General features: G+C 37.5%; 1 protein-coding gene across 1 annotated transcript in view; it reads right to left on the reverse strand.

Moving 5' to 3' along the window:
* The window catches only part of UNC13C (unc-13 homolog C), a 655,255-nt gene that overhangs the window by 240,219 nt on the left and 394,500 nt on the right, over window positions 1-20,536 (reverse strand). The gene's annotated exons all lie outside the window — the stretch shown is intronic.

The raw sequence follows: 20,536 nt of genomic DNA on the forward strand, positions 1-20,536 counted from the left end.
CCTCTCATTCCACTCAAAAATACATCTACGTTAACTCTAACTTTGTAAGTCTTTTTTTATGTGCATATAGGTATATTTAAGTCACATTGGAATCCTTCTGAATTTCTCACACTGAATGAATTCTCCACTGTCACCTCTAGAAGGAGTGTCATCTTAATGATCTAAATTTACAGTGAGATCAAAATAGTATAATACTCTTGAATGTTTCACATATAAACTTCATACTCAACACATGCAATTCTTTCGAACATATAGGTGAATTATTCTGGTTGTTTTGTTTCATTGGGTATTCTTCTTATAGCACTTCTTTTACATTTACTTTTTTAAATTAGGAAAAAAAAGATGAAGATGGAGACAGTTTTCACTCAAGTATAAAAGTGGGAAGCATATGGCTTCCTTGACTATTTTTGCTGAAGTATTTATAAGCTTGTAGGTCCAGGATATTTGAAAACTCCAATTGGTAGCTCAGGAAATTCACTATCTCTCATACAAAAGGTGGATTAGATTTTATTTGGTCCAATCATTTGGCTTCCCTGATGGCTCAGTGGTAAAGTATTCACTTGTAATGCAGGAGATGTGGATTTAATCCCTGGGTCAGGAAGATCCCCTGGAGAAGGAAATGGCAACCCATTCCAGGATTCTTGCCTGGAAAATCCCATGACAGAGCAGCCTGGCAGGCTACAGTCCCTGGGTCACAAAAGAGTCGGACATGACTTAGCAACTAAACAACAAGAATCATTTGTCTTACTCAACTACTGTGTCTTTTCCAAAGATCAGCCAACCTCTGCTGAATGACTATATGCATATCTTTTAATGATGCCCAACATATGTAACCAGATTTAGATGAGTCATCACACTATTATTGTTCTCGCTGAAGTTAAATATAACCCTGTGTTGTTAGACTTCATACAAAGACTATAATGTACCTTCAGCGACTTAAATTTTCCAAGGGTACTTCCAAGGGCTATTAATTTACCTTTAAGCTCAAAATGTAACATATTAAAAGCTGAAGACCGAGATTAGTCAAAAGACTAGTGGGTAGCACATATTACTTCAAATTGCCAGAATGAACTAAAAGGAGTCTTCAAAGGATCTTAATAAACCTTATGCATCTGGCCCCTGAAAACCACTTGAAACTCTGCAGCCTTCCTCTTTTAATTCCTCAGGTACACCAAGGCACATCAGAAGACGTTAAAGAAGAAAAAGGCAGCAATACAGGCAAACAAATGTCTAATTTCTCCAATTGTTAAGTTACATTGTCCATGGAAGCTTGTCTTTTATGAACAGGAATTTATTATGGCCACAGTAATGTACTTATTTATTCATTACATTAAACTCAATAGACTTCCCTCTCTAGGATGTAGTCAGAAATCCAGAGAACCTGGTGAGCTGTAAAGATTGTAAGTAAAATTAGTTCTGATGGCCATGGTGAACTATATGAGAACACTATCATTAATCATCTTGATGTGTATACAGCCAAACTATATGCCTAACTTGTTTCAAGTAACGTGATTAAATAAAAGTAAATGACTATGAAAGACACGTCTAACACCAGAGTCCCTTATCATCATTTTGAAAAGAGCAAACTGGGAAAGGGGAAAGACCAAAGTAGTTGAATACATGTTAATTCCAAAGTCCCTTAACTGTCACAAAATATATTTCCATTCTTTTTTTTTTAATTTTTATTTTTACTTTATTTTACTTTACAATACTGTATTGGTTTTGCCATACATTGATATGAATCCACCACAGGTGTACATGCGTTCCCAAACATGAACCCCCCACCCACCTCCCTCCCCATAACATCTCTCTGGATCATCCCCGTGCACCAGCCCCAAGCATGCTGTATCCTGCGTCAGACATAGACTGGCGATTCATTTCTTACATGATAGTATACATGTTTCAATGCCATTCTCCCAAATCATCCCACCCTCTCCCTCTCCCTCTGAGTCCAAAAGTCCATTCTATACATCTGTGTCTCTTTTGCTGTCTTGCATACAGGGTCATCATTGCCATCTTTCTAAATTCCATATATATGTGTTAGTATACTGTATTGGTGTTTTTCTTTCTGGCTTACTTCACTCTGTATAATCGGCTCCAGTTTCATCCATCTCATTAGAACTGATTCAAATGTATTCTTTTTAATGGCTGAATAATATTCCATTGTGTATATGTACCACAGCTTTCTTATCCATTCATCTGCTGATAGACATTTAGGTTTTTTCCATGTCCTGGCTATTATAAACAGTGCTGCGATGAACATTGGGGTACACGTGTCTCTTTCAATTCTGGTTTCCTCAGTGTGTATGCCCAGCAGTGGGATTGCTGGATCATAAGGCAGTTCTATTTGCAATTTTTTAAGGAATCTCCACACTGTTCTCCATAGTGGCTGTACTAGTTTGCATTCATTTTTTAATACCACTAAAGGATTATAGCTGGTAACATTATTTTGCATAAAATTCTATATGATGCATCAGAATAAACCAAACGATGCTGTCATTAGTTTTTATGTATCACATACTGGTATCACAAACCACGCTTTATGTATTTTACTGGTGTATTTTAATAGATTGCATGTTTAAAAGAATGGAGTACAACCATGTGTTTGGTTGGCCAAAACATTCTTATGTCTTGTGGAAAAACTCAAACGAACCTTTTGATCAACCCAATACATAAGAATACTCACTTGACTGCTTAGGAATTCAGTTGTTCTAAGTTGTTGTTTAGTTGCTAAGTCATGTCCAACTCTTTGTGACCTCATGGACTGTGTTCTGCCAGGCTCCACTGCCCATGTGATTTCCCAGGCAAGAATACTGGAGTAGGCTGCCATTTTCCTCCTCCAGGGGATCTTCCTGACCCAGGGATCAAACCCACATCTCTTGCATTGGCCAGTGGATTCTTCCACTAAGCCACCATGGAACACTTTATTACTATTTGAGAATTTTACTAGAGCATTTGAAATTATGGTTAGAAAAATTAATATAATGGCAGTGGAAATTCTGAAAGCTAGTAACAAGTATATTAATTATTTACCAAAACCTCTATTAATTACTATTTATCATAAGAAAAATATTTAAAATACATAGTTTAATATATAATTTAACCTAAACAGCTAAAATATAATAGGTTTATAAAACTATGACTTAGTATGTCAATTTGAACTTTGCCATTAGTTTTATAGTGAGTAAAAATTATCTTGTTAACAGATAATTGAGGAAAGATACGTGAAAGAAAGATTGTGAGAGCATAATGGGGAGATATTTTTTTTAAAGTAGAAGGTTACCAGAGTGTAGGATCAACTGAGAAAAGCTTCTAGTTGTTATGTTGATAAAGGATATTCCAATACAAGAAGCTTGTACAGACGAGCTGATAAGATGTACATTATACCTCACAATATCAAAGAAGAAAATATGAAGATACTCCAATAAGAAGAGATCGATATACAGAGAGAACCATTACATGAAAAAAATTTGAAATAACAGATGCTATCTTCATGGTGGTAGGAGGGAGCAATACTTATAGGGTTGCTATGAAGTATTTCTGTGCCATCCCATGTACTTGTGCTATAAGCATATTTTGAAACACCTCTTCTAAGGAGTTGGCCAGACAAGGGTGGGGGGAAGATTTTAGTAAAATGATGCAAGGATAGGATATTTAAATACAAAAGCACACAAAGCTAAATAGAGAATTACTAGTAATGTAAGGCTTCAGGTTTTTGACAAGTTTCTCTAAGGATGTTAATGAGTATCTTATAAGTATACACACACACACACACACACACACAGACACACACAGTCCACGCTCAAATTGAGGAAATGTCTGCTTAAACAAATAAATTATTTCCAGACTTCTTGTAATAAGATGTTAATATGCATCTCTAAAACAGTGGTTTCCAAACCTTAGTGTGTCTTAGCATTACTGGGAAGGTGTGCTAAGACACAGACTAGTAGGCTCTACACCCAGAGTTCCTGATTCAGCAGGTCTAGGGTGACGCTTAAGACTTTGCATATATAATGAAGTCTCAAGAAATTCTGATGCTATTGAGAATCAGCACCAGTTGAGAATCAACTGGGACAGTTTGAGAATCAATACTCTGAAAGTTATCAACTGACCATTACTCTCTCAAATGCATTTGAACTCGATAGAGCCCTTCACCCCTCTCCTATTCCCCACATTCAATCTTGTAAAACCTTCCACAGAAAAAGTGTTCCTCTGAGTATACTTTGGGAAACAAAAGGCTAGAGAGATGCAAGTATCAAATACTGAAGGACCTTTTTTTCATACATAGGAATTTGCATTTAGACTAAATTTGATGAGGACTATTATATGATTTTTAAACATGGGAATGCATCATTACCATTGTGTTTTTAAAAAATGATTTGGCAGTAGCAGGAAGTTTAATAAAGTTATACTTATGAAATAGCTAATAAATAAAATTGATAGGCTTATGAAAATACTTATGAAATAGTTAAATAAAATAAATATAATTCATTATATAAATACTGAGAAAAAAGAGAGAGAGGGAGAAGTCAATGGAACCATCCAGAAGGTAACCAGGTAAACCAATCGGTAGTTTAGGAAGCACCCTGAACAACTGACACAGCTTGAGGACTTCCAGGATATGTGTGGTAGCTAAAATTATGGAGTAAACAAGATTACTCAAAGAGAGCAAGAGAGGAAACTACACAGCCAGAGGCAAAACCTTGGGGAGAAAGTCTAAAAAAAGGATATCATTTTATGAAAGAGAAGCACAGATAGGGAAGTGAGGTCCTTACTGAAATGAGAGAAACTGGTATCCAGAGTTAATGTGGGAGGATTACCCTCAAATGTAAATGAATAGCATGGTCAGGCGATAAAGATTCTTGCAGGTAAATCTCATTGATGGTGAAGAAGGAGAGCAAGGAATTTTTATCTTGAGATAAGAGAAGTAAGGAGCAAATGTTCGAAACAGCTTTCGCAGGGAACAAGAGCAGACCTTGAGCTGGACTCAGAATGGACCTGCCAGGGAGCTCGGGAGCGCTGGTGAGGGTAGGTCCTTGAGCGTCTAGGACCATCATGAGTTCCCTCCAGGACTGGATTCAGAAATCAAGGAAACAGTGCTGGATTTACTGCTGGAGGGCCATGCAGTCAGAAAGGGATTTAAGTGTTTGACAAGAATGGCTGGAGCTCTGAAGCAAATATGTATTATGGTCCAGAGGAAGGAAGAAGAGAAATGAGAGGGATGGTGGAGGAGTAGATCTAGAAAGCAGAGGGAGGAGAAAGGAACGGCAGCTTACTATGCGAGCAGGATGTTTGTGTCCAGGTGTTCAGGTCATGGAGGCAGGAACAGAGATCAGGTAAAGGGCTCCAGTTGCAGTTCATGGGGTTGCAAAGAGTCAGACACAACCGAGCAAAAGGGCTCCAGAGCGGAGGTTGAGAAGAGCTAAGAAAAGATTCCTCAGGTAACATAATGAAGTTGTGACATCTGCATGCATGCCGTGGCTGACTGCAGTAGTGTACAGATGAAGATGGTTTTTGCTCAAGGCAGCTAAGTGATGTCTTGAAAGTTTTGGCAACAAGGCTTACAGGCAATAGGAATTAGGAAAATCAGGACAGAGTGGATAAAAAGACACAAAAGAAAATGAAACAGTAGTGAGCCTGAGTATTAAAAAAAGAAATAAGCTTTAAAATATAACAAGAGGCTGGCAAACTGTTAATACTATTAAAACATGAACTAGATAGCTCTTATACAATAAGTTTGCAGTTTCCCCTGACTCTGAGTTGGCTGTTTATCTTCTCATATTTTGGAGACAAGGACATGTTAGCCCTAGTAGATGACAGGTTAGAAAAACTGGAACCTTTTAAATGTTTTCGGAAGCAGAACATAAAGCTACAGATGTTCAGGGGTTTTGAGATGTCCGTGATGCAATGTGGACAGTTTATCACCCAGCAAGAAGAACATTTATACTGGCCTACACTCAGGCAGTATGAGACATGATTACTCTAGGTACAGTTCCCGTAGCCCAGGGAAAGCAGGTGGAATGCTTTTCACATGAGTGGAGTCATCTTTCTTGCTTCTCTCCCCCAGATACTATTCCCTCCCCTTTTTGTTGTTTAGTCAGTAAGCCATGTCTGACTCCTTTGCGACCCTATGGACTATAGCCTGCCAGGGTCCTCTGTCCATGGGATTTCCCAGGTAATAATAATGTGGGTTGCCATTTCCTTCTCCAAGGGATCTTCCCAACCCAGGGATCGAAAGCAAGCCTCCTATACTGGCAGGTGGATTCTTTACCACTGAGCCACCAGGAAAGCTCATACTTTCCTTTACTGTCTAATAATACCTATACCACCTCCAAAAGCAGCAACAGAGGCATCTTTCCAATTCATTCCATGGTCAATCCTCACAAGAAAACTGTCAGCCTTAAAGACTGAATATGGTCTTCAAGACTACACATGACAGAAATCTGACCCACAGTCTCCATAGCAACCAGTCTGGGAGTCAAACCACAACCTCTGCAACAGTCAGCCCAGAATGGTTAGGACTTGGTCAATGATCCCAGCTTCCTTACACTTTATATTCACCTCAAACTTACACTGTCACAAGTCATTTTTGTTGTGGGCTTTAAAATCTATTTATACAATAAATTATAGCAGTAGGAATATAAACTCTGCTCCAGCTATCCCAGCAAGGCAAAAATGACAAATCTTTGTCTGTGATGAAAGTAAACTCAAGTTGATGTAGATGTAGCCAGAATAGTCAGGGCTGTTCATTCTGTGTAGGATCGTGATCCAGTTCATCAGAGAATCCAGGCACTAAGTCTCATTCACAGTAACTTCCCAGAGTCTCTCTCATTCACAACCGATATTTAAGTGACTTACTATGTATTAGTAAAATTCCATGGTGAAGGAGGCATTTTTGACAGTGGCATTAAAAATTAATAGTGGAAAACCCTTTGAAGTAGGTAGATAAAAGGTGTTAAACCTGAAAATGGTCTGTGATGAACTAAACTTTGCCACAGGCAAAAAAGTTTTTTTTTTTTTAAGTAAGTAATGGGAAATGTTGGCACCATCTTAAAATAGATACCCTATTTATTTTAGATCTTAAGATATATAAGGAGACTTAGGTCATCAGTTATAAATACTAATGCTTCCATGTAACAATGACTTTCAAACTTTTTGGCTAGACACAGGGATCATGAGCCATGTTTATCAATAACTTAATTTGTATCTTTATGCCTTAACAAAAAAATCTATTTTTTGCCATTTAACTGAGCCTCCTTCTAGTTAGGTGACTCCTACTTTCTTCAGGCCAACAAGCTCCAGTCGTATTAGACCTGAAACTTTTCTTGACTTTCACTATAAAGCTTTTCCACATTCCTGCCTGCCTTTGAGTCTCTGCCACATAAAAGTGATTTTGGCTGTCTTCCCTGTTTTAGCAAGATCTGAATAAACAGCCTCTGCTAGTTCTCATTTGGGTGATCTTCAATGATTTTCAAATATCAAAGCCAAACATTAAAACCCTCACTTCAGAGATGAAGAAACTGAGGGTTAACTTATTTCTGATCTCCTCTTTGTTACTGAAAACAGAACACGTAGATCACATTTAAAACACATAGCTTTGGTTTGCTCTTTATATCCTGACTCCAAGACCTGGTTATGTAGTTTATAGACACAGACGACAGACATTACTTCCCACCAATGATAATGGGCTGATTTTTATTCTTAGTTCTCTATCTTGAATGAGAATGAACACTTTCAGAAAATAAAGTTATCAATGCTTATGTGAAATCCCTGCACATGCCCTGTGTTCTTGAGACTCTCACAACTGCTTAGCATTCATCTGCAGTTTGAGAGCTACAGGCACATGGTTCTAAGTTAATTGCCCATTGTTCTCCCCTCCATTTTAGAGCTTTCTTTTTTTAACCATGTTTAGTGAAGTATAGTTAATTTACAATGTTGTGTTAGTTTAAGGTGTATGGGATTAATATTAAACAACAGATATAAATACAAATATAGATATATATTCTTTTCAGATTTTTTTTACATTATAGGTTATTACAAGATATTGAATATAGTTCCTTGTGATATCTAATAGGTCCTTGTTGTTTATCTACTTCATATAGAACATTCTGTAAATGTTAATCCCAAACTCCTAACTTATAGACCTTTCTTAATTGATTTTATTATTAGTATCCAATGTCCCAAAAGTTCTTACTAAACTTTCTATTTAGTCCCTACAGTTCATATGACTGCAATTCCTTTATTTATTTCTCCCAATTAGTATTGGTTTGCTGCTGCTGCTGCTGCTAAGTCGTTTCAGTCGTGTCCGACTCTGTGCGACCCCATAGACAGCAGCCCACCAGGCTCCCCCGTCCCTGGGATTCTCCAGGCAAGAACACTGGAGTGGGTTGCCATTTCCTTCTCCAATGCATGAAAGTGAAAGTGAAGTAACTCACTCGTGGCCGGCTCTTAGCGATCCCAGGGACTGCAGCCTACCAGGCTCCTCTGTCCGTGGGATTTTCCAGGCAAGAGTACTGGAGTGTGTTGCCATTGTAATTCCACTCGATTTTGGGCAGGATGGATGACCAGACATGGACATAATAGGAAATCCAGAAAATGCAGTTCCCAACACTTCATAGAATCTCACTCTGCTTGCTCGAATATAGGAAACCATCAAAATGATACATGGTATCCTGAATAACTTCACTAAAATTGCTTATCTTGGCAATTCTGGAAGGCTAAATTCTTATTTGATTACACTTAAGGAAAATGATGTGAATCTCTGATCATGGTGTAAAGGGGTAGATAGTAAAAAAAAAAAAAAAAAAAAAAGAGAAGGTGTGAAAATATTTCATGGAGGCTTTCACCTTTTAGAAGAGGAAGAAAATAAAAGAGGAGAAAGACTGAGGATGTATTAACTGTTAACTGTATGAGAAACTTGGTTAGCACATCAGAGAATTCTACAATTATTTTTCAGCACAAAGGCATTCAACTGGATTCCAGGATCCTGCATTTGGAGTAAAATCAACTAGACTCTCCACAGACAAGATAAAAGAGAAAGAGATAAAGAAGCTTAAATCAACACATAAGTAAATGCGTATCATTTTTGCTCACTTCTTAGTAGCCAAGAGCTCACAGACCTACCCACATTGCTGTACCTCTTTTCTTTGTTCTTGAGTCACACTGTCTTAATAGTACTGGAAAGGCTACAGAAACATCTACTGCATTTTATAGATGAGGAAACAGCCTAACAGATGAGGCAACTGAGCTTGACATAGTTTAAAGTGGTCCCAAGGTCACAGGGAAGACTCTTGAAAGTCCCTTGGACTGTAAGGAGATCAAATGAGCCAATCCTAAAGTAATCAACCCTGAATATTCATTGGAAGAACTGATGCTGAAGCTGAAGTTCCCATACCACCTGATGTGAAGAGCCGACACAGTGGCAAAGAAGCTGATACTGGGAAAGATTGCAGGCAGGAGGAGAAGAGGAAACAGAGGGTGAGATGGTTGGATGGCACACTGACTCAATGAATATGAGTTTGTGCAAACTCCAGGAGACAGTGGAAGACAGAGGAGCCGGGCGTGCTGCAGTCCATGGGGTCACAAAGAGTCAGACACAACCTAGCCGCTAAACAACAAGATCACAGAAGGTCACAAAATCAGAAAACTAAGACCTTGAAAAGAGAGACTACCTCATTCAACCTCTCTTCTAAAGTTAAAAATTACTCAGTTAAAAAGCAGAACACAGAGTTGGTTTTTGTTTGTTAAGGCATAAAGACAAATTAAGTTATTGATCCACAGGGCTTATGACCCTTTTATCTAATTTAAAGCTTAAAAGTCACTGCTACATAGGAAATTCACATTTGTAACTGAAGAGCTAAGTCTCCTTATACATCTTAAAATCTAATAAAAATGGGGCATTCATTTTAAGTGGTGCCAATATTTCCCATTACTTAATTTTTCTTTTTTTTGCCTATGGCAGAGTTCAATTCATCCCTTACTTGGACCATTTCCAAGTTTAACACCTTTTATCTACGTACTTCAAAGGTTTATCCACTATTAATTTTTAATACCATTGTCAAAAATGCCTTCTTCACCACTGAATTTTACTGATATATAGTATGTCACTTAAATGTTGGTCGTGAATGGGAGTGACTCTAGAAATTACTCTGAATGAGACTGATTGCTTGGATTCTCTAATGAGCTGGATTGTGATCATACATGGAATGAATAGCCCTGAGTATTCTGGCTAGGTGTACATTAACTTGAGTTTATTTTCATCACAGATAAAGGTGTGCCATTTTTGCCCTTCTGAAATAGCTGGGGCAGAGTTTATATTCAAACTGCCATACTTTAGTATATAAATAGCTTTTAAAATCCATAGCAAAAATGCCTTGGGAAATTGTGAATTATAAGTTATGCAGAAAACTTAAAAGAATCACAGCAAGCAGTGAAATCTGAGACTATATGCAAAGCTGCCCCTGACATGTGCTTTTCTAAGTCTGATCCATGGGTTATCTACACCAAGATCACCTCAGTTGTTTATTAGAAATACATACATTTGATTTTAGAGTCCTTGTGCAGATCTACTAAGTCAAGATAACTAGAGCTATGACCTGGGAGACTGGACTTAATCCATACAGCTCTGCTCTCCTGAAATTCTCACACTCCTAGACAGAGTTCACTGCTAATCTGTCAGTAAGTCAGGTAAAAATAGGCCTCATTTCTTTTTTTTTTTTTTAAAGGAAGAGTGATACAGTACCTCTCAGATGCTAATACTGGTCATAGGTTGCTAGATTTTGCATTCTGTGTGGTAAGAGATTTCTGCTTTATCTTTATGTATGACAAATTTCCAACTACACAGCTCTCTAATTTTAAGGGGAGGTGAAATAACTTCGAGGATATTCATGTGGTGCTCCTTCCAGGTGTTGATATGTTGCTATTTTAATCCTTTAGTAAACATTACTTTTTAAATGAACTCTCCCTAGAAAATTATTGTTGTATCCAAAAAACTTAATTTATGGTTGCTAATTGAAGAAAAAAGTAGAGCACCTGGTATTCTTAATAAGAGTAACTATAAACCTAAAAAATATGTTAACCTAGTTAGGAAAAAAAAAAAAGGAATTTCCTTGTTTTCTAAAAATATTAGAAATTATTCAATTTCCTTGAATTCTAAAAATATTAGTATCTTTGTATTACAGTATAACAATAAAACAGAATTTTCACTGGGTCCTTTCAGCTTCAGTAAGTCTGAGATATACTGATAGTTAAACTGTCAAAAACACAGTTAAAAGTTTGGATACTCTAAGTGATTTTTAAAATCTCTAAATAGTTCCTTGAATTTCAAAGGACTATAAATGGCTAATGATCGACATATATAACTATAAACTGTCATAACTTTGAATGTAGACCTTAAATATACAAATTACTTAACAACATGAACTAATAGAAAATAATAAAAACATGAAGCCAGAAACTGATATTTTGTTATGAACTTACATCAACTTGTCCACACTTGGGCAAGGAATTAATTTCTTCAAATTTGGATGCTTAAAATTGAAATCAGAGTATATCTATTTAATCCTATTTTTCTGATAGTTCTAGTGAGTATACGAGTAGAACATCTTCAGTAAGAGACATCTATTACTCTAAGAAGTGAATACTCATCTTTAATTAAATTTATGGTAAATGCTCTGCTAATTGACAAGGTTCTTGTTCGAATCCCAAGAGAGATGCATAAGACAGTTTCATGAATATAAAATATTCCTACTTTAATGTATAAACTAATAGTTTTCCCTTTTCTCTTTATATGAATTAAACTTGCATTAAGAAGGAAAAATGCAACTGGTCACATCTAGAAAGCACTTATTTTCAATTTAAAATATAAACATTTAAAGAACTAATAGTCTAGAAGGCATTTATTTTCAATTTAAGATATCAATATTTACAAGAACTACTAGCAGTGAGATGACACTCAGGAGCACCATGATGGCTGACTTCAAATACATGGTGGGCTGTGGTATAGAAAGAGATTAGAAGAGAAACTGCATTTGTCTTATTTGGTCAAGAAATGAAACTAGGACTTGTGAGTAAAACTTTCAAGAGAAGATTTTAGTACAACATAAGGAAAAATGTCTAAATATCAGATCTCTACAAATGTTGTAAACCTCCAGTCATTTAAAGGTGTACAAGAAATTCTTTGTTCATCTTGTATTTAAAAATTGACCACAATCTGAGTTTCATTTTAATAGACTTTCTATGACTACATGCCTGTAACTAAATTCATAGAGATGAACACTTAAATTTTGATCACTTGACAGTAAGTTGATTATAAATACTTGGAGCCTTTTTATTTATAGCTTTATTGATGTGCACAGTTTGATAAGTTTGAACATGTGTATATATCCATGATATGATCACTAAAAGCAAAGTTACAAAGCTAGTAATCACCTCCAAAAGTTTCCTTGTGTCCTTTTCTTCCACAGTAAGAACCCTTGACACTACATCTATCCTCTCAACAAGATTTTTAATGCCCAATACCATATTATTGGTATTAAAAAGCAGAGACATGGAATGGAAACAGTGAGACTATTTTCTTGGGCTCCAAAATCACTGTGGACAGTGACTACAGCCATGAAATTAAAAAGAGCCTTGCTTCTTAGAAGAAAAGCAATGACAAACTTAGCATATTAAAAAGCAGAGACATTACTTTGCCTACAAAGGTCCATATAGTCAAAGCTATGGTTTTTCCAGTAGTTATGTGTGGATGTGAGAACTGGACAATAAAAAAAGGCTGAGCATCAAAGAATTGATGCCTTCAAACTGTGATATTGGAGAAGACTCTAGAGAGTCCACTGGATGGCAAAGAAATCAAACCAGTCATTCCTAAAGGAAATTAACCCTGAATATTCACTGAAGACTGATGCTGAAGCTCCAACACTTTGGTCGCTAGATGCAAAGAGGTGACTCACTGGAAAAGAGGAAAAGACACTGATGCTGAGAAAGATTGAAGGCAGGAGGAGAAGGGGATGACAGAGGATAAGATGGTTGGATGGCATCACTGACTCAATGGATGTGAGTTTGAGCAAACTCTGGGAGACAGTGAAGGACAAGGAAGCCTAGTGTGCTCCAGTCCATGGGGTTGCAAAGAGTTGGACACGACTTAGTGACTGAACAACCACCACCACATTATTGGGGCTTCCCAGGTGGCTCAATGGTAAAGAATCTTCTTCACTGCAGGAGACTTAAGTTCAATCCCTGGGTCAGGAATATCCACTGGAGAAGGAAATGACAGTCCACTCTAGTATTCTTACCTGGAAAACCCCATGGACAGAGGAGCCTAGTGGGCTAGAGTCCATGGGGTCACAAAGAGTTAGACACGACTCAGTGACTAAACAACAACAAATAACTGCATTATTAACTCTAGGCACTGTGTTGTATGGCAGGTCTCTAAAACTTGCCTTGTAATTGTAACTTCATACCCACCAAGGATATGACTATTGTTTAAAAAGGATAGAATACATTGCATCAGAAAAAAGACAACTATTCATCATATTTGTTTCCCCCTTTCCTTGAGTACACAGCTTAACTACTGTGGAGGGCTACAGATGCCTTTACATTCTTTGATAATCCTTTCATTAAAAATTATGCCTATATTGTCTTCCTTTGTATATGGGAAACTTTGACCAAAAGAATATGGGAGAAATGACCTATGCATGTGTCCAGACTGAGATGTGAAGAAACTAGCAACTCCCATTTCCTCTCTTTTGGACCAGCTCCTCTTATAATTTAGCAACTATGCTGTGAGGACACCCAGGTAGCCCCATGGAGAAGTCCATGTGGAAAAGAACAGGTCTGCAGTTCCCAGCTGACAGCAGCATATCTTGTTAGTTGTATGAGTATTGAAAGAAGATCCTCCAACTCCAGTCAGGCACGATCAGATGGAGCAGCATGGAGCAGAGATGATGCACTCAAACCTATGACCACGGCAGATTTGTGAGCAAACTAAGCTATTGTTAGTGTTTTAAACCATTAAGATTTACAGTGGTTTTTCAACTAGAATAGAATTTAATGCTGGAAGCAGGGTGTTAATGTTAACAATCTAAAACCTGTGGCATTGATTTGGGATTGAATGGTAGGCAGAAATTAGAAAGGCTTCAAGGAGATTATTAGTGAAATCAGAAGACTTGCTGGTGAGAACTTGAAGGACAGTGAGGAAATTGTTATTTTAGGCCAGATAAAGGGTGACTCCTGTTATTTAGCAAGGAAAATTTGTCAATGTTGTTACCTGCAATAAATACAGAAAGAAGAAGATATAATGTGAACTGGTAGATTCAGCAAAATAATGAGTATGTCAAGTGGTTTCTCAACGTCACATAGAATAAGATGAAGCTGGAAAGAGAGATGGACTAAAAAACAAATGAATCATTTTCCAAGCAGAAATCAGAGACTATATAAAGGAACTAGGACTTCCTGGGTTCAGAACAAAAATGTTCTCATCCTTAATCTCTCCAGAGGACAAAACTTTCAATGTGAGAAAGAGTTTCAGGGAATATATCAAATCCAGGGTACTTTATTAACGTGACTCTATGGTTGCACAAGATATCTAAGTCTAAAGCAAAGTTTCTGAGAGGTTTATGAATATTTAAGATGTGTGCAGTAGACTTTCTGAGTACCTTAAGAAAGTTCCTCTGAGAATTTTTGAGCTAGAAAAAAAGGGGGCTTGTAAGAATCTTATAAGTGTGCTTTGTAGTTTCTTTTATTTAAACAAAACAACTTTTAAGAATATTAACTGTATTGTCCTTACAGCCCATGACTTTTACTCTAAGGTAAAGGTCTTAGAAGCATGGGTGTTGCTTTTGTTTAGTAGAATTTCTACAGATACCTGAAGTAAATTATATCAGTTTGGACAAAAGATTGGCAGTGTGAAATGAAAAGAGGTCATTGGGTTCCAAACTTCTATAGGCAGGAAGCAAGCTAGAAGTTTCCTCAGAGTAATGATGAGCTAGTCCCTGTGGATCAGGATAGATGACTCAAGGGTAAGGACAAGAGCTCAGAGCCAAAAGTCAGAGAGAATAACCCCTTGAAAGCAGGATTGGGCCCCAATAAGTTACTGGCACGTGTTTTTCCCTAGATTTCTGTATTTTCATGAACAAATGACTCTCATCTCTCTCCTGTTTTTGAATAGAAGTATCTGTTGAATCTTACGCTCTATCTTAGTTTTGTCTACTGGCCATATGGGAGGGGGCAGACAATCTGACTCCAGTTCTGCAGGAACCACCCTTCAGAAACAGGACCCAAGGAGCTTCATCTCCATCTGGATGTGATTTAAAGGAATCCTGAATCTCAAGTATGAGCCTGATGCTGAAATAGTATAATTTTGCAAAGTGTTGGAAGTGAGTGTGTGAGTACAATTTGCACTTGAGAGAAGTGTAAAGAATCCTTGGAGAGGCCCACACGGAAATGAATGAAGGCCCCAAGATAACAGCCTCTGCCAAACTTCCAGATGACAGTGTTACCCACTTGCCAGCCACACGTGTAAGCCGTCTCAAAAGTAGACCCTCCAAGCCCCAGACAAACTACTTCAACTAGTGCTGTAAAGAGCAGACAGGAGCCCTCCCCAAGCTGCAGATTCATAAGCAAACTAAATGGTTTCCCCCAATAGTTGAGATTTGGTATTATTAATCACAGAGCATCAGATAACCAGAACAACTATATTTCCTAGCCTCCTTTGCAGGTATTGGGGAAATATGACTGAGTTCTAGCCAACAGAAGCACTTAAGCCTTTAAACCACGCATGTACAACCCTCTGTGTTCCTCTCCCTTCCAGCTTTCTATGCAAAAGCACAGCCACTTTAGCACCACATTTAAGATGGTAGACTCACAGGACAGAAGGGATCATGTTTTCTACATTTCTGCTTGCAAGAGTGAAGCAGATGCTTGTGGACGTCAGTGTCATGTCTTCTAAGCCCACCTGATTTCAATGCAAGTACAGTGAGTAATTTCACGTGTGTCACCAGGGTCCCACCTCAAACACTTTCTGCAACCTTTCTCTGACAAGATGCTTGGTGCTTTTTATAAAGTCACAGAAGGACATTCCATCACATTCAGATGTGGTCCACTGTGAGAGGTCAACAGCTCAGCCTCCCTGTATTAGTTTCCTGTGGCTCCTATAGCAAATTACTTCCGACTTAAAAGAAATATACTCTCACAGTTCTGGAACTGAGAAAGCCAAAATCAAATCCAACTGGATTAGTTCCTTCTGCAGGCCGCCAGGAAGAATTCCTTCCATGGCTCTCTCCTAGATTCTGATGACAGGGGGCAACCCTTGATGTTCTTCAGTTTGTGGATACAATGACTCCAATCTCTACTTCCATAGTCACATGACCTCTTCTATGTGTTACTGTGTCTTCTGTCTCTTACAAGAACACCTGTCACTGCATTTACACTAATCTCTAAATGCTTACCTTAGCTACACTGCAAAGGTCCTTATTCTAAGTAAATTCACATTCTGAGATTCTGGGTGACACCATTTAACCCACCAAACTCCCCATCATCCCCTTGTACAATTGTGAGGTGCGTGCCCTGTAATTTCCTAATGGACTTCCAAGGGAACAGAGCCTCAGGTGACTGAGAGATAATCAACTCATGATGTACCTTTATTGCTTCTCTGTCTTTGTTTATCCCATTTTTCCTGCACACTCAACTTCTCTTTTCCGGTATCATGTCTCATATGAATTACCTACAAGTTCTGCTAACTTCTAGTTCCAGACAACCACAACTATGACAAGAGCATCCATTTTCATCAACTGCACATGAGTATGAACAAAATAAATCACTCCTATTTGAATTTAAGTTTGTCTTACCATTCTGCTTTGATCTGTGATAAGATAAGTCCATCATTCTCTATAAAATTTAAATTCTCCATTTTTTCTCCCTTATGTTTCAGGCGTCATCCAACATTTTTCTTTTGTTTCTGTTATTGTTACCTTCTCAAAACCTTTTCTGTCTTTAAAGGAGTCTGCAAAAGCTTTGTTTTCTCTTAAACTAAGTCATTCTTAGATGTTTCAGGAAAGCAATTTTTAGATATTTAGTCCTTGAAATTGACATGCATAATTTCTCTCAGACAGGTTCCTACAGGTATACTCATTCATGGAAAATGAACATAATTTCTTCAAAAGGAAGAAGTTACTACTGGATACAATATTACAATTGGAAGTATTCTCAGTGTCTCTTTTCAGTGAATGAATGATTCTCTTAAAGATGGAAATAATAAAGTCTTACACTCCAAATACAAAAGACCCAAGAAATCGAATGGTCAGATGGGGAAAGTAAAGTGATATGGTTGAAAAAAAAAAAAGAGAAGTTTTGCTGCTAAGCGAGTATATTTATTTTTTACTGCTTTGCAGCAAATTATCACAAGTCTAGCAACTTTAAACAACATACATTTATCCTCACACAGTGTCCATGGGTCAGGAGTTCAGGCACAGTGTAACTGTGTGCTCAGTATCCCACAGAGCTGCTATCTAGGTGCTGGCCAGGACTGGGAGCTCATCTGAGACTCAGAGTTCCCATGCAAGCATGCATGGCTGTTGGCAGAATTAATTTCCTTTTATCTATAGAATATATGGCACTTGATTTCCCAATCTCTCTGATCAGAAAAGGTCCAATCTTCCTTATAAAGGGCTTACCTATCTAGGTCAGGTAATACCCAGTGTAATATTTCTTTTCATTAATTCAAAGTCAAACTGATTAGGAACCTTAATTACATCTGTAAAACCCTTTATCTTTAACATATAATCCAATCATAGGTTTAAGGTTTTATCTTAGGTTTATGGTTTTTGCCATATTCCACAGGCTAAAAGCAAGTCACAGGTTCTGCCCACAGTTAAGAGAAAAATGTTATATAAGAGCACAACTCAATAGAGTTCGTAGAAGTCTGCTAACCTCTGCAGGGTAAAAATTATTTTAAGGGTGGTTTCCCTTGGCTGGATGTGCCCAGATGTTTAAAAAAGTTATTTTAATACTTTATTCAGGAAGGAAATAATATCAAAGATGGCTTGTCTTCTGAATAGTAGAATAGATAATCTGAATAAACTTCAATTGACAGAACTGCACTATTGAATGAGAGGGCTATAATTTGTAAAATACATAACCATTTTGGAAAACAGCTTGGCATTTTCCAGTAAATTATGCACATATCCTAACTCTCTGCAATTCCACTTACAGGCATATATCCTAGAGAAATCCTTGCACTTATTCACCAAGAGGCATACACAAAACTGTTCAGAAAAAGTGTTTCCAACAGCCACACTTTCCTAAACTGGAAATACCCTAACTCTCCATTACCTATTGAATGTACAAATAAATTGATTTGTACAATGAGATTTCAATAGAGTACTGAAAATGAATGGCCAACTGCATAGTGGGTATTATGGTACTCTGCTTAGATTCCCTCTTTAGGGCCTGGCACTAAACCCTTTGCTACTGATAATATTGGCTGTTGAAGACTTCTAGTTGCACACTTCAGTGGGAATTGCCCGTAGAGAGAATGTCCTGCTGGATTTATCAATTCAGTGGGTAAACATAAAATTTGTGGTGCATATTTTTTAATTGTATGGCTTGTTTTTAACACTTGAGTCATTACTTATAAGTTTAGTGTTACATGGGGAACAGTGATCTAAAAAGTCAATTAACAATTTAGTTGTAAATGTGGCTGTTAAGCTATATAAAAGAAGGAAGTGAAGAAAAGAAAGGGCTTAAGCCGTGAGGGTACCTTTGCTGATGGAGAAAAATCTCCAAATTAATCTTATCCCAAGGTTAACACTGCTAAACACTAAAGTAAGAATGTAACACCCTACCATTCAACTGGTGAATACCAATATTCAAAATGTAACTCCTCTTTGGCTAAAAATCCTTTAATCTACAAAGTCTATTTCTGTAATTTGTGAATACAAAAACAAAAGATATTCAATTTTATCAAGTGTGGTGGCTAGACAAAATGAATTATTATTCTTCTTTTGCAGCTCTGGGAAGGCCTTATAAGTATACCTATGTGCTTAGTCATTCAGGCATGTCCAACTCTTTGCCACTCTGCGGACTGTAGCCTACCAGCCTCCTCTGTCCACAGGATTAGGTACATTAGATCAGCCATTCTTTTAGGGAGGGATGATTCTAATTGTCTTCTTTTATCAATAATACAGTGAAATGAATCTATAGTTGTTTAAGACAGGAATGCCATATTAATTCATTCATGCTCTGGGTTTCACAAAATAGACTCCTTAGCCTGAACAATAATAGAAAAGATAATATTAAAACCTTCTATTTAATGAGTTCCTACTCTATTTCAGTTACTGAAACAGGAGCACTTCAGTCAAAATAGAAACTATCACACTTAATTACTAAAGTACTGACCTAGATCTATTCTGTGTAACAAAACATCAAATCTCCCATGTTGAATGAGTTACCTGTATTTAGTGCAGATACCAGGCATACAGCACGTTCTCACTGAATAGTTTATAATAAACATGACTTAGGTGTTAGCCTCATCATGTTGTGGGGGCTGGGAGAGGAAAGGAAGCTTAGAAAAGTTAACTCATTTATGTTTTACTGCTTTTCTACTGTTTGAACCCAATTTCATCAGGAGAAATGACTATTCAAAGCACTAAGAGTCACTTCACAGAGGAGACAATATATGATTTAATTATAGAAAGAAGAGGGCTTGCCAGGTAGCACACCAGTGATGAATCTGCCTGCCAACGACAGAGACACGGGTTCAATGCCTGGGTCGGGAGATCCTCTGGAGGAGAAAATGGCAACCACTATAGTACTCTTGTCTGGAAAATTTCATGGACAGAGGCGCCTGGTGAGCTACGGTCCATGGGGTCGCAAAGAGTGAACACGACTGAGCAACTAAGCACACAGACACACAAACCCACACACAGAAAGGAGGTCTGATATTTGAGAAGTTAACAAAGGAAAAAGATGGCGTTAAAGGAAACATATCTTGATTCCCACAACAGCAGAAACAATACTTTGTAGATTTGTGAATAATCTATCCTATGGATGATGCTGTGTTGTTCTCAAATAGTCAATAGTGTCACCCCAACACAATCAGTGGTTGTACAGGGGTGCAACAATACAAGATAAAGTGTAAGTGTTGAGAAATTTCTGCTAAGGTTCATTGAAATGCAGGGCTGGGACCAGAGCAAGGCAAGTGAGGTGTCTTCAGGATAAAACTTCAGTGCTAACCCTATACTTGCACAATCTGGGGAGGTTTATCCTAGTGGACCCTGGCCCTGGTCAGGAGGGAAAGCTTTAGTGCAGTGTCAATTTCAATGGCCGAAGTCCCAGAGTTATGCTTTCTAATACAGTTGATCAAATATGGTTATTTAAATTCAGATGAAACTTAAAAACAATTGGTTCCTTAATTACTCCAGTCACAATAGCTATAACTTGCTGAATTATTTGCATTTTCCTTCTAGGAACTTTTAAGTATTTATTTTGAATTCATTTGTTCCATCACTATTTGTTGAGCAGATAACATAGGCAAGGCACA

The sequence above is a fragment of the Budorcas taxicolor genome, chromosome 10 (assembly GCF_023091745.1).
Source record: "Budorcas taxicolor isolate Tak-1 chromosome 10, Takin1.1, whole genome shotgun sequence".
In the NCBI taxonomy this organism is placed as follows: Eukaryota; Metazoa; Chordata; class Mammalia; order Artiodactyla; family Bovidae; genus Budorcas; species Budorcas taxicolor.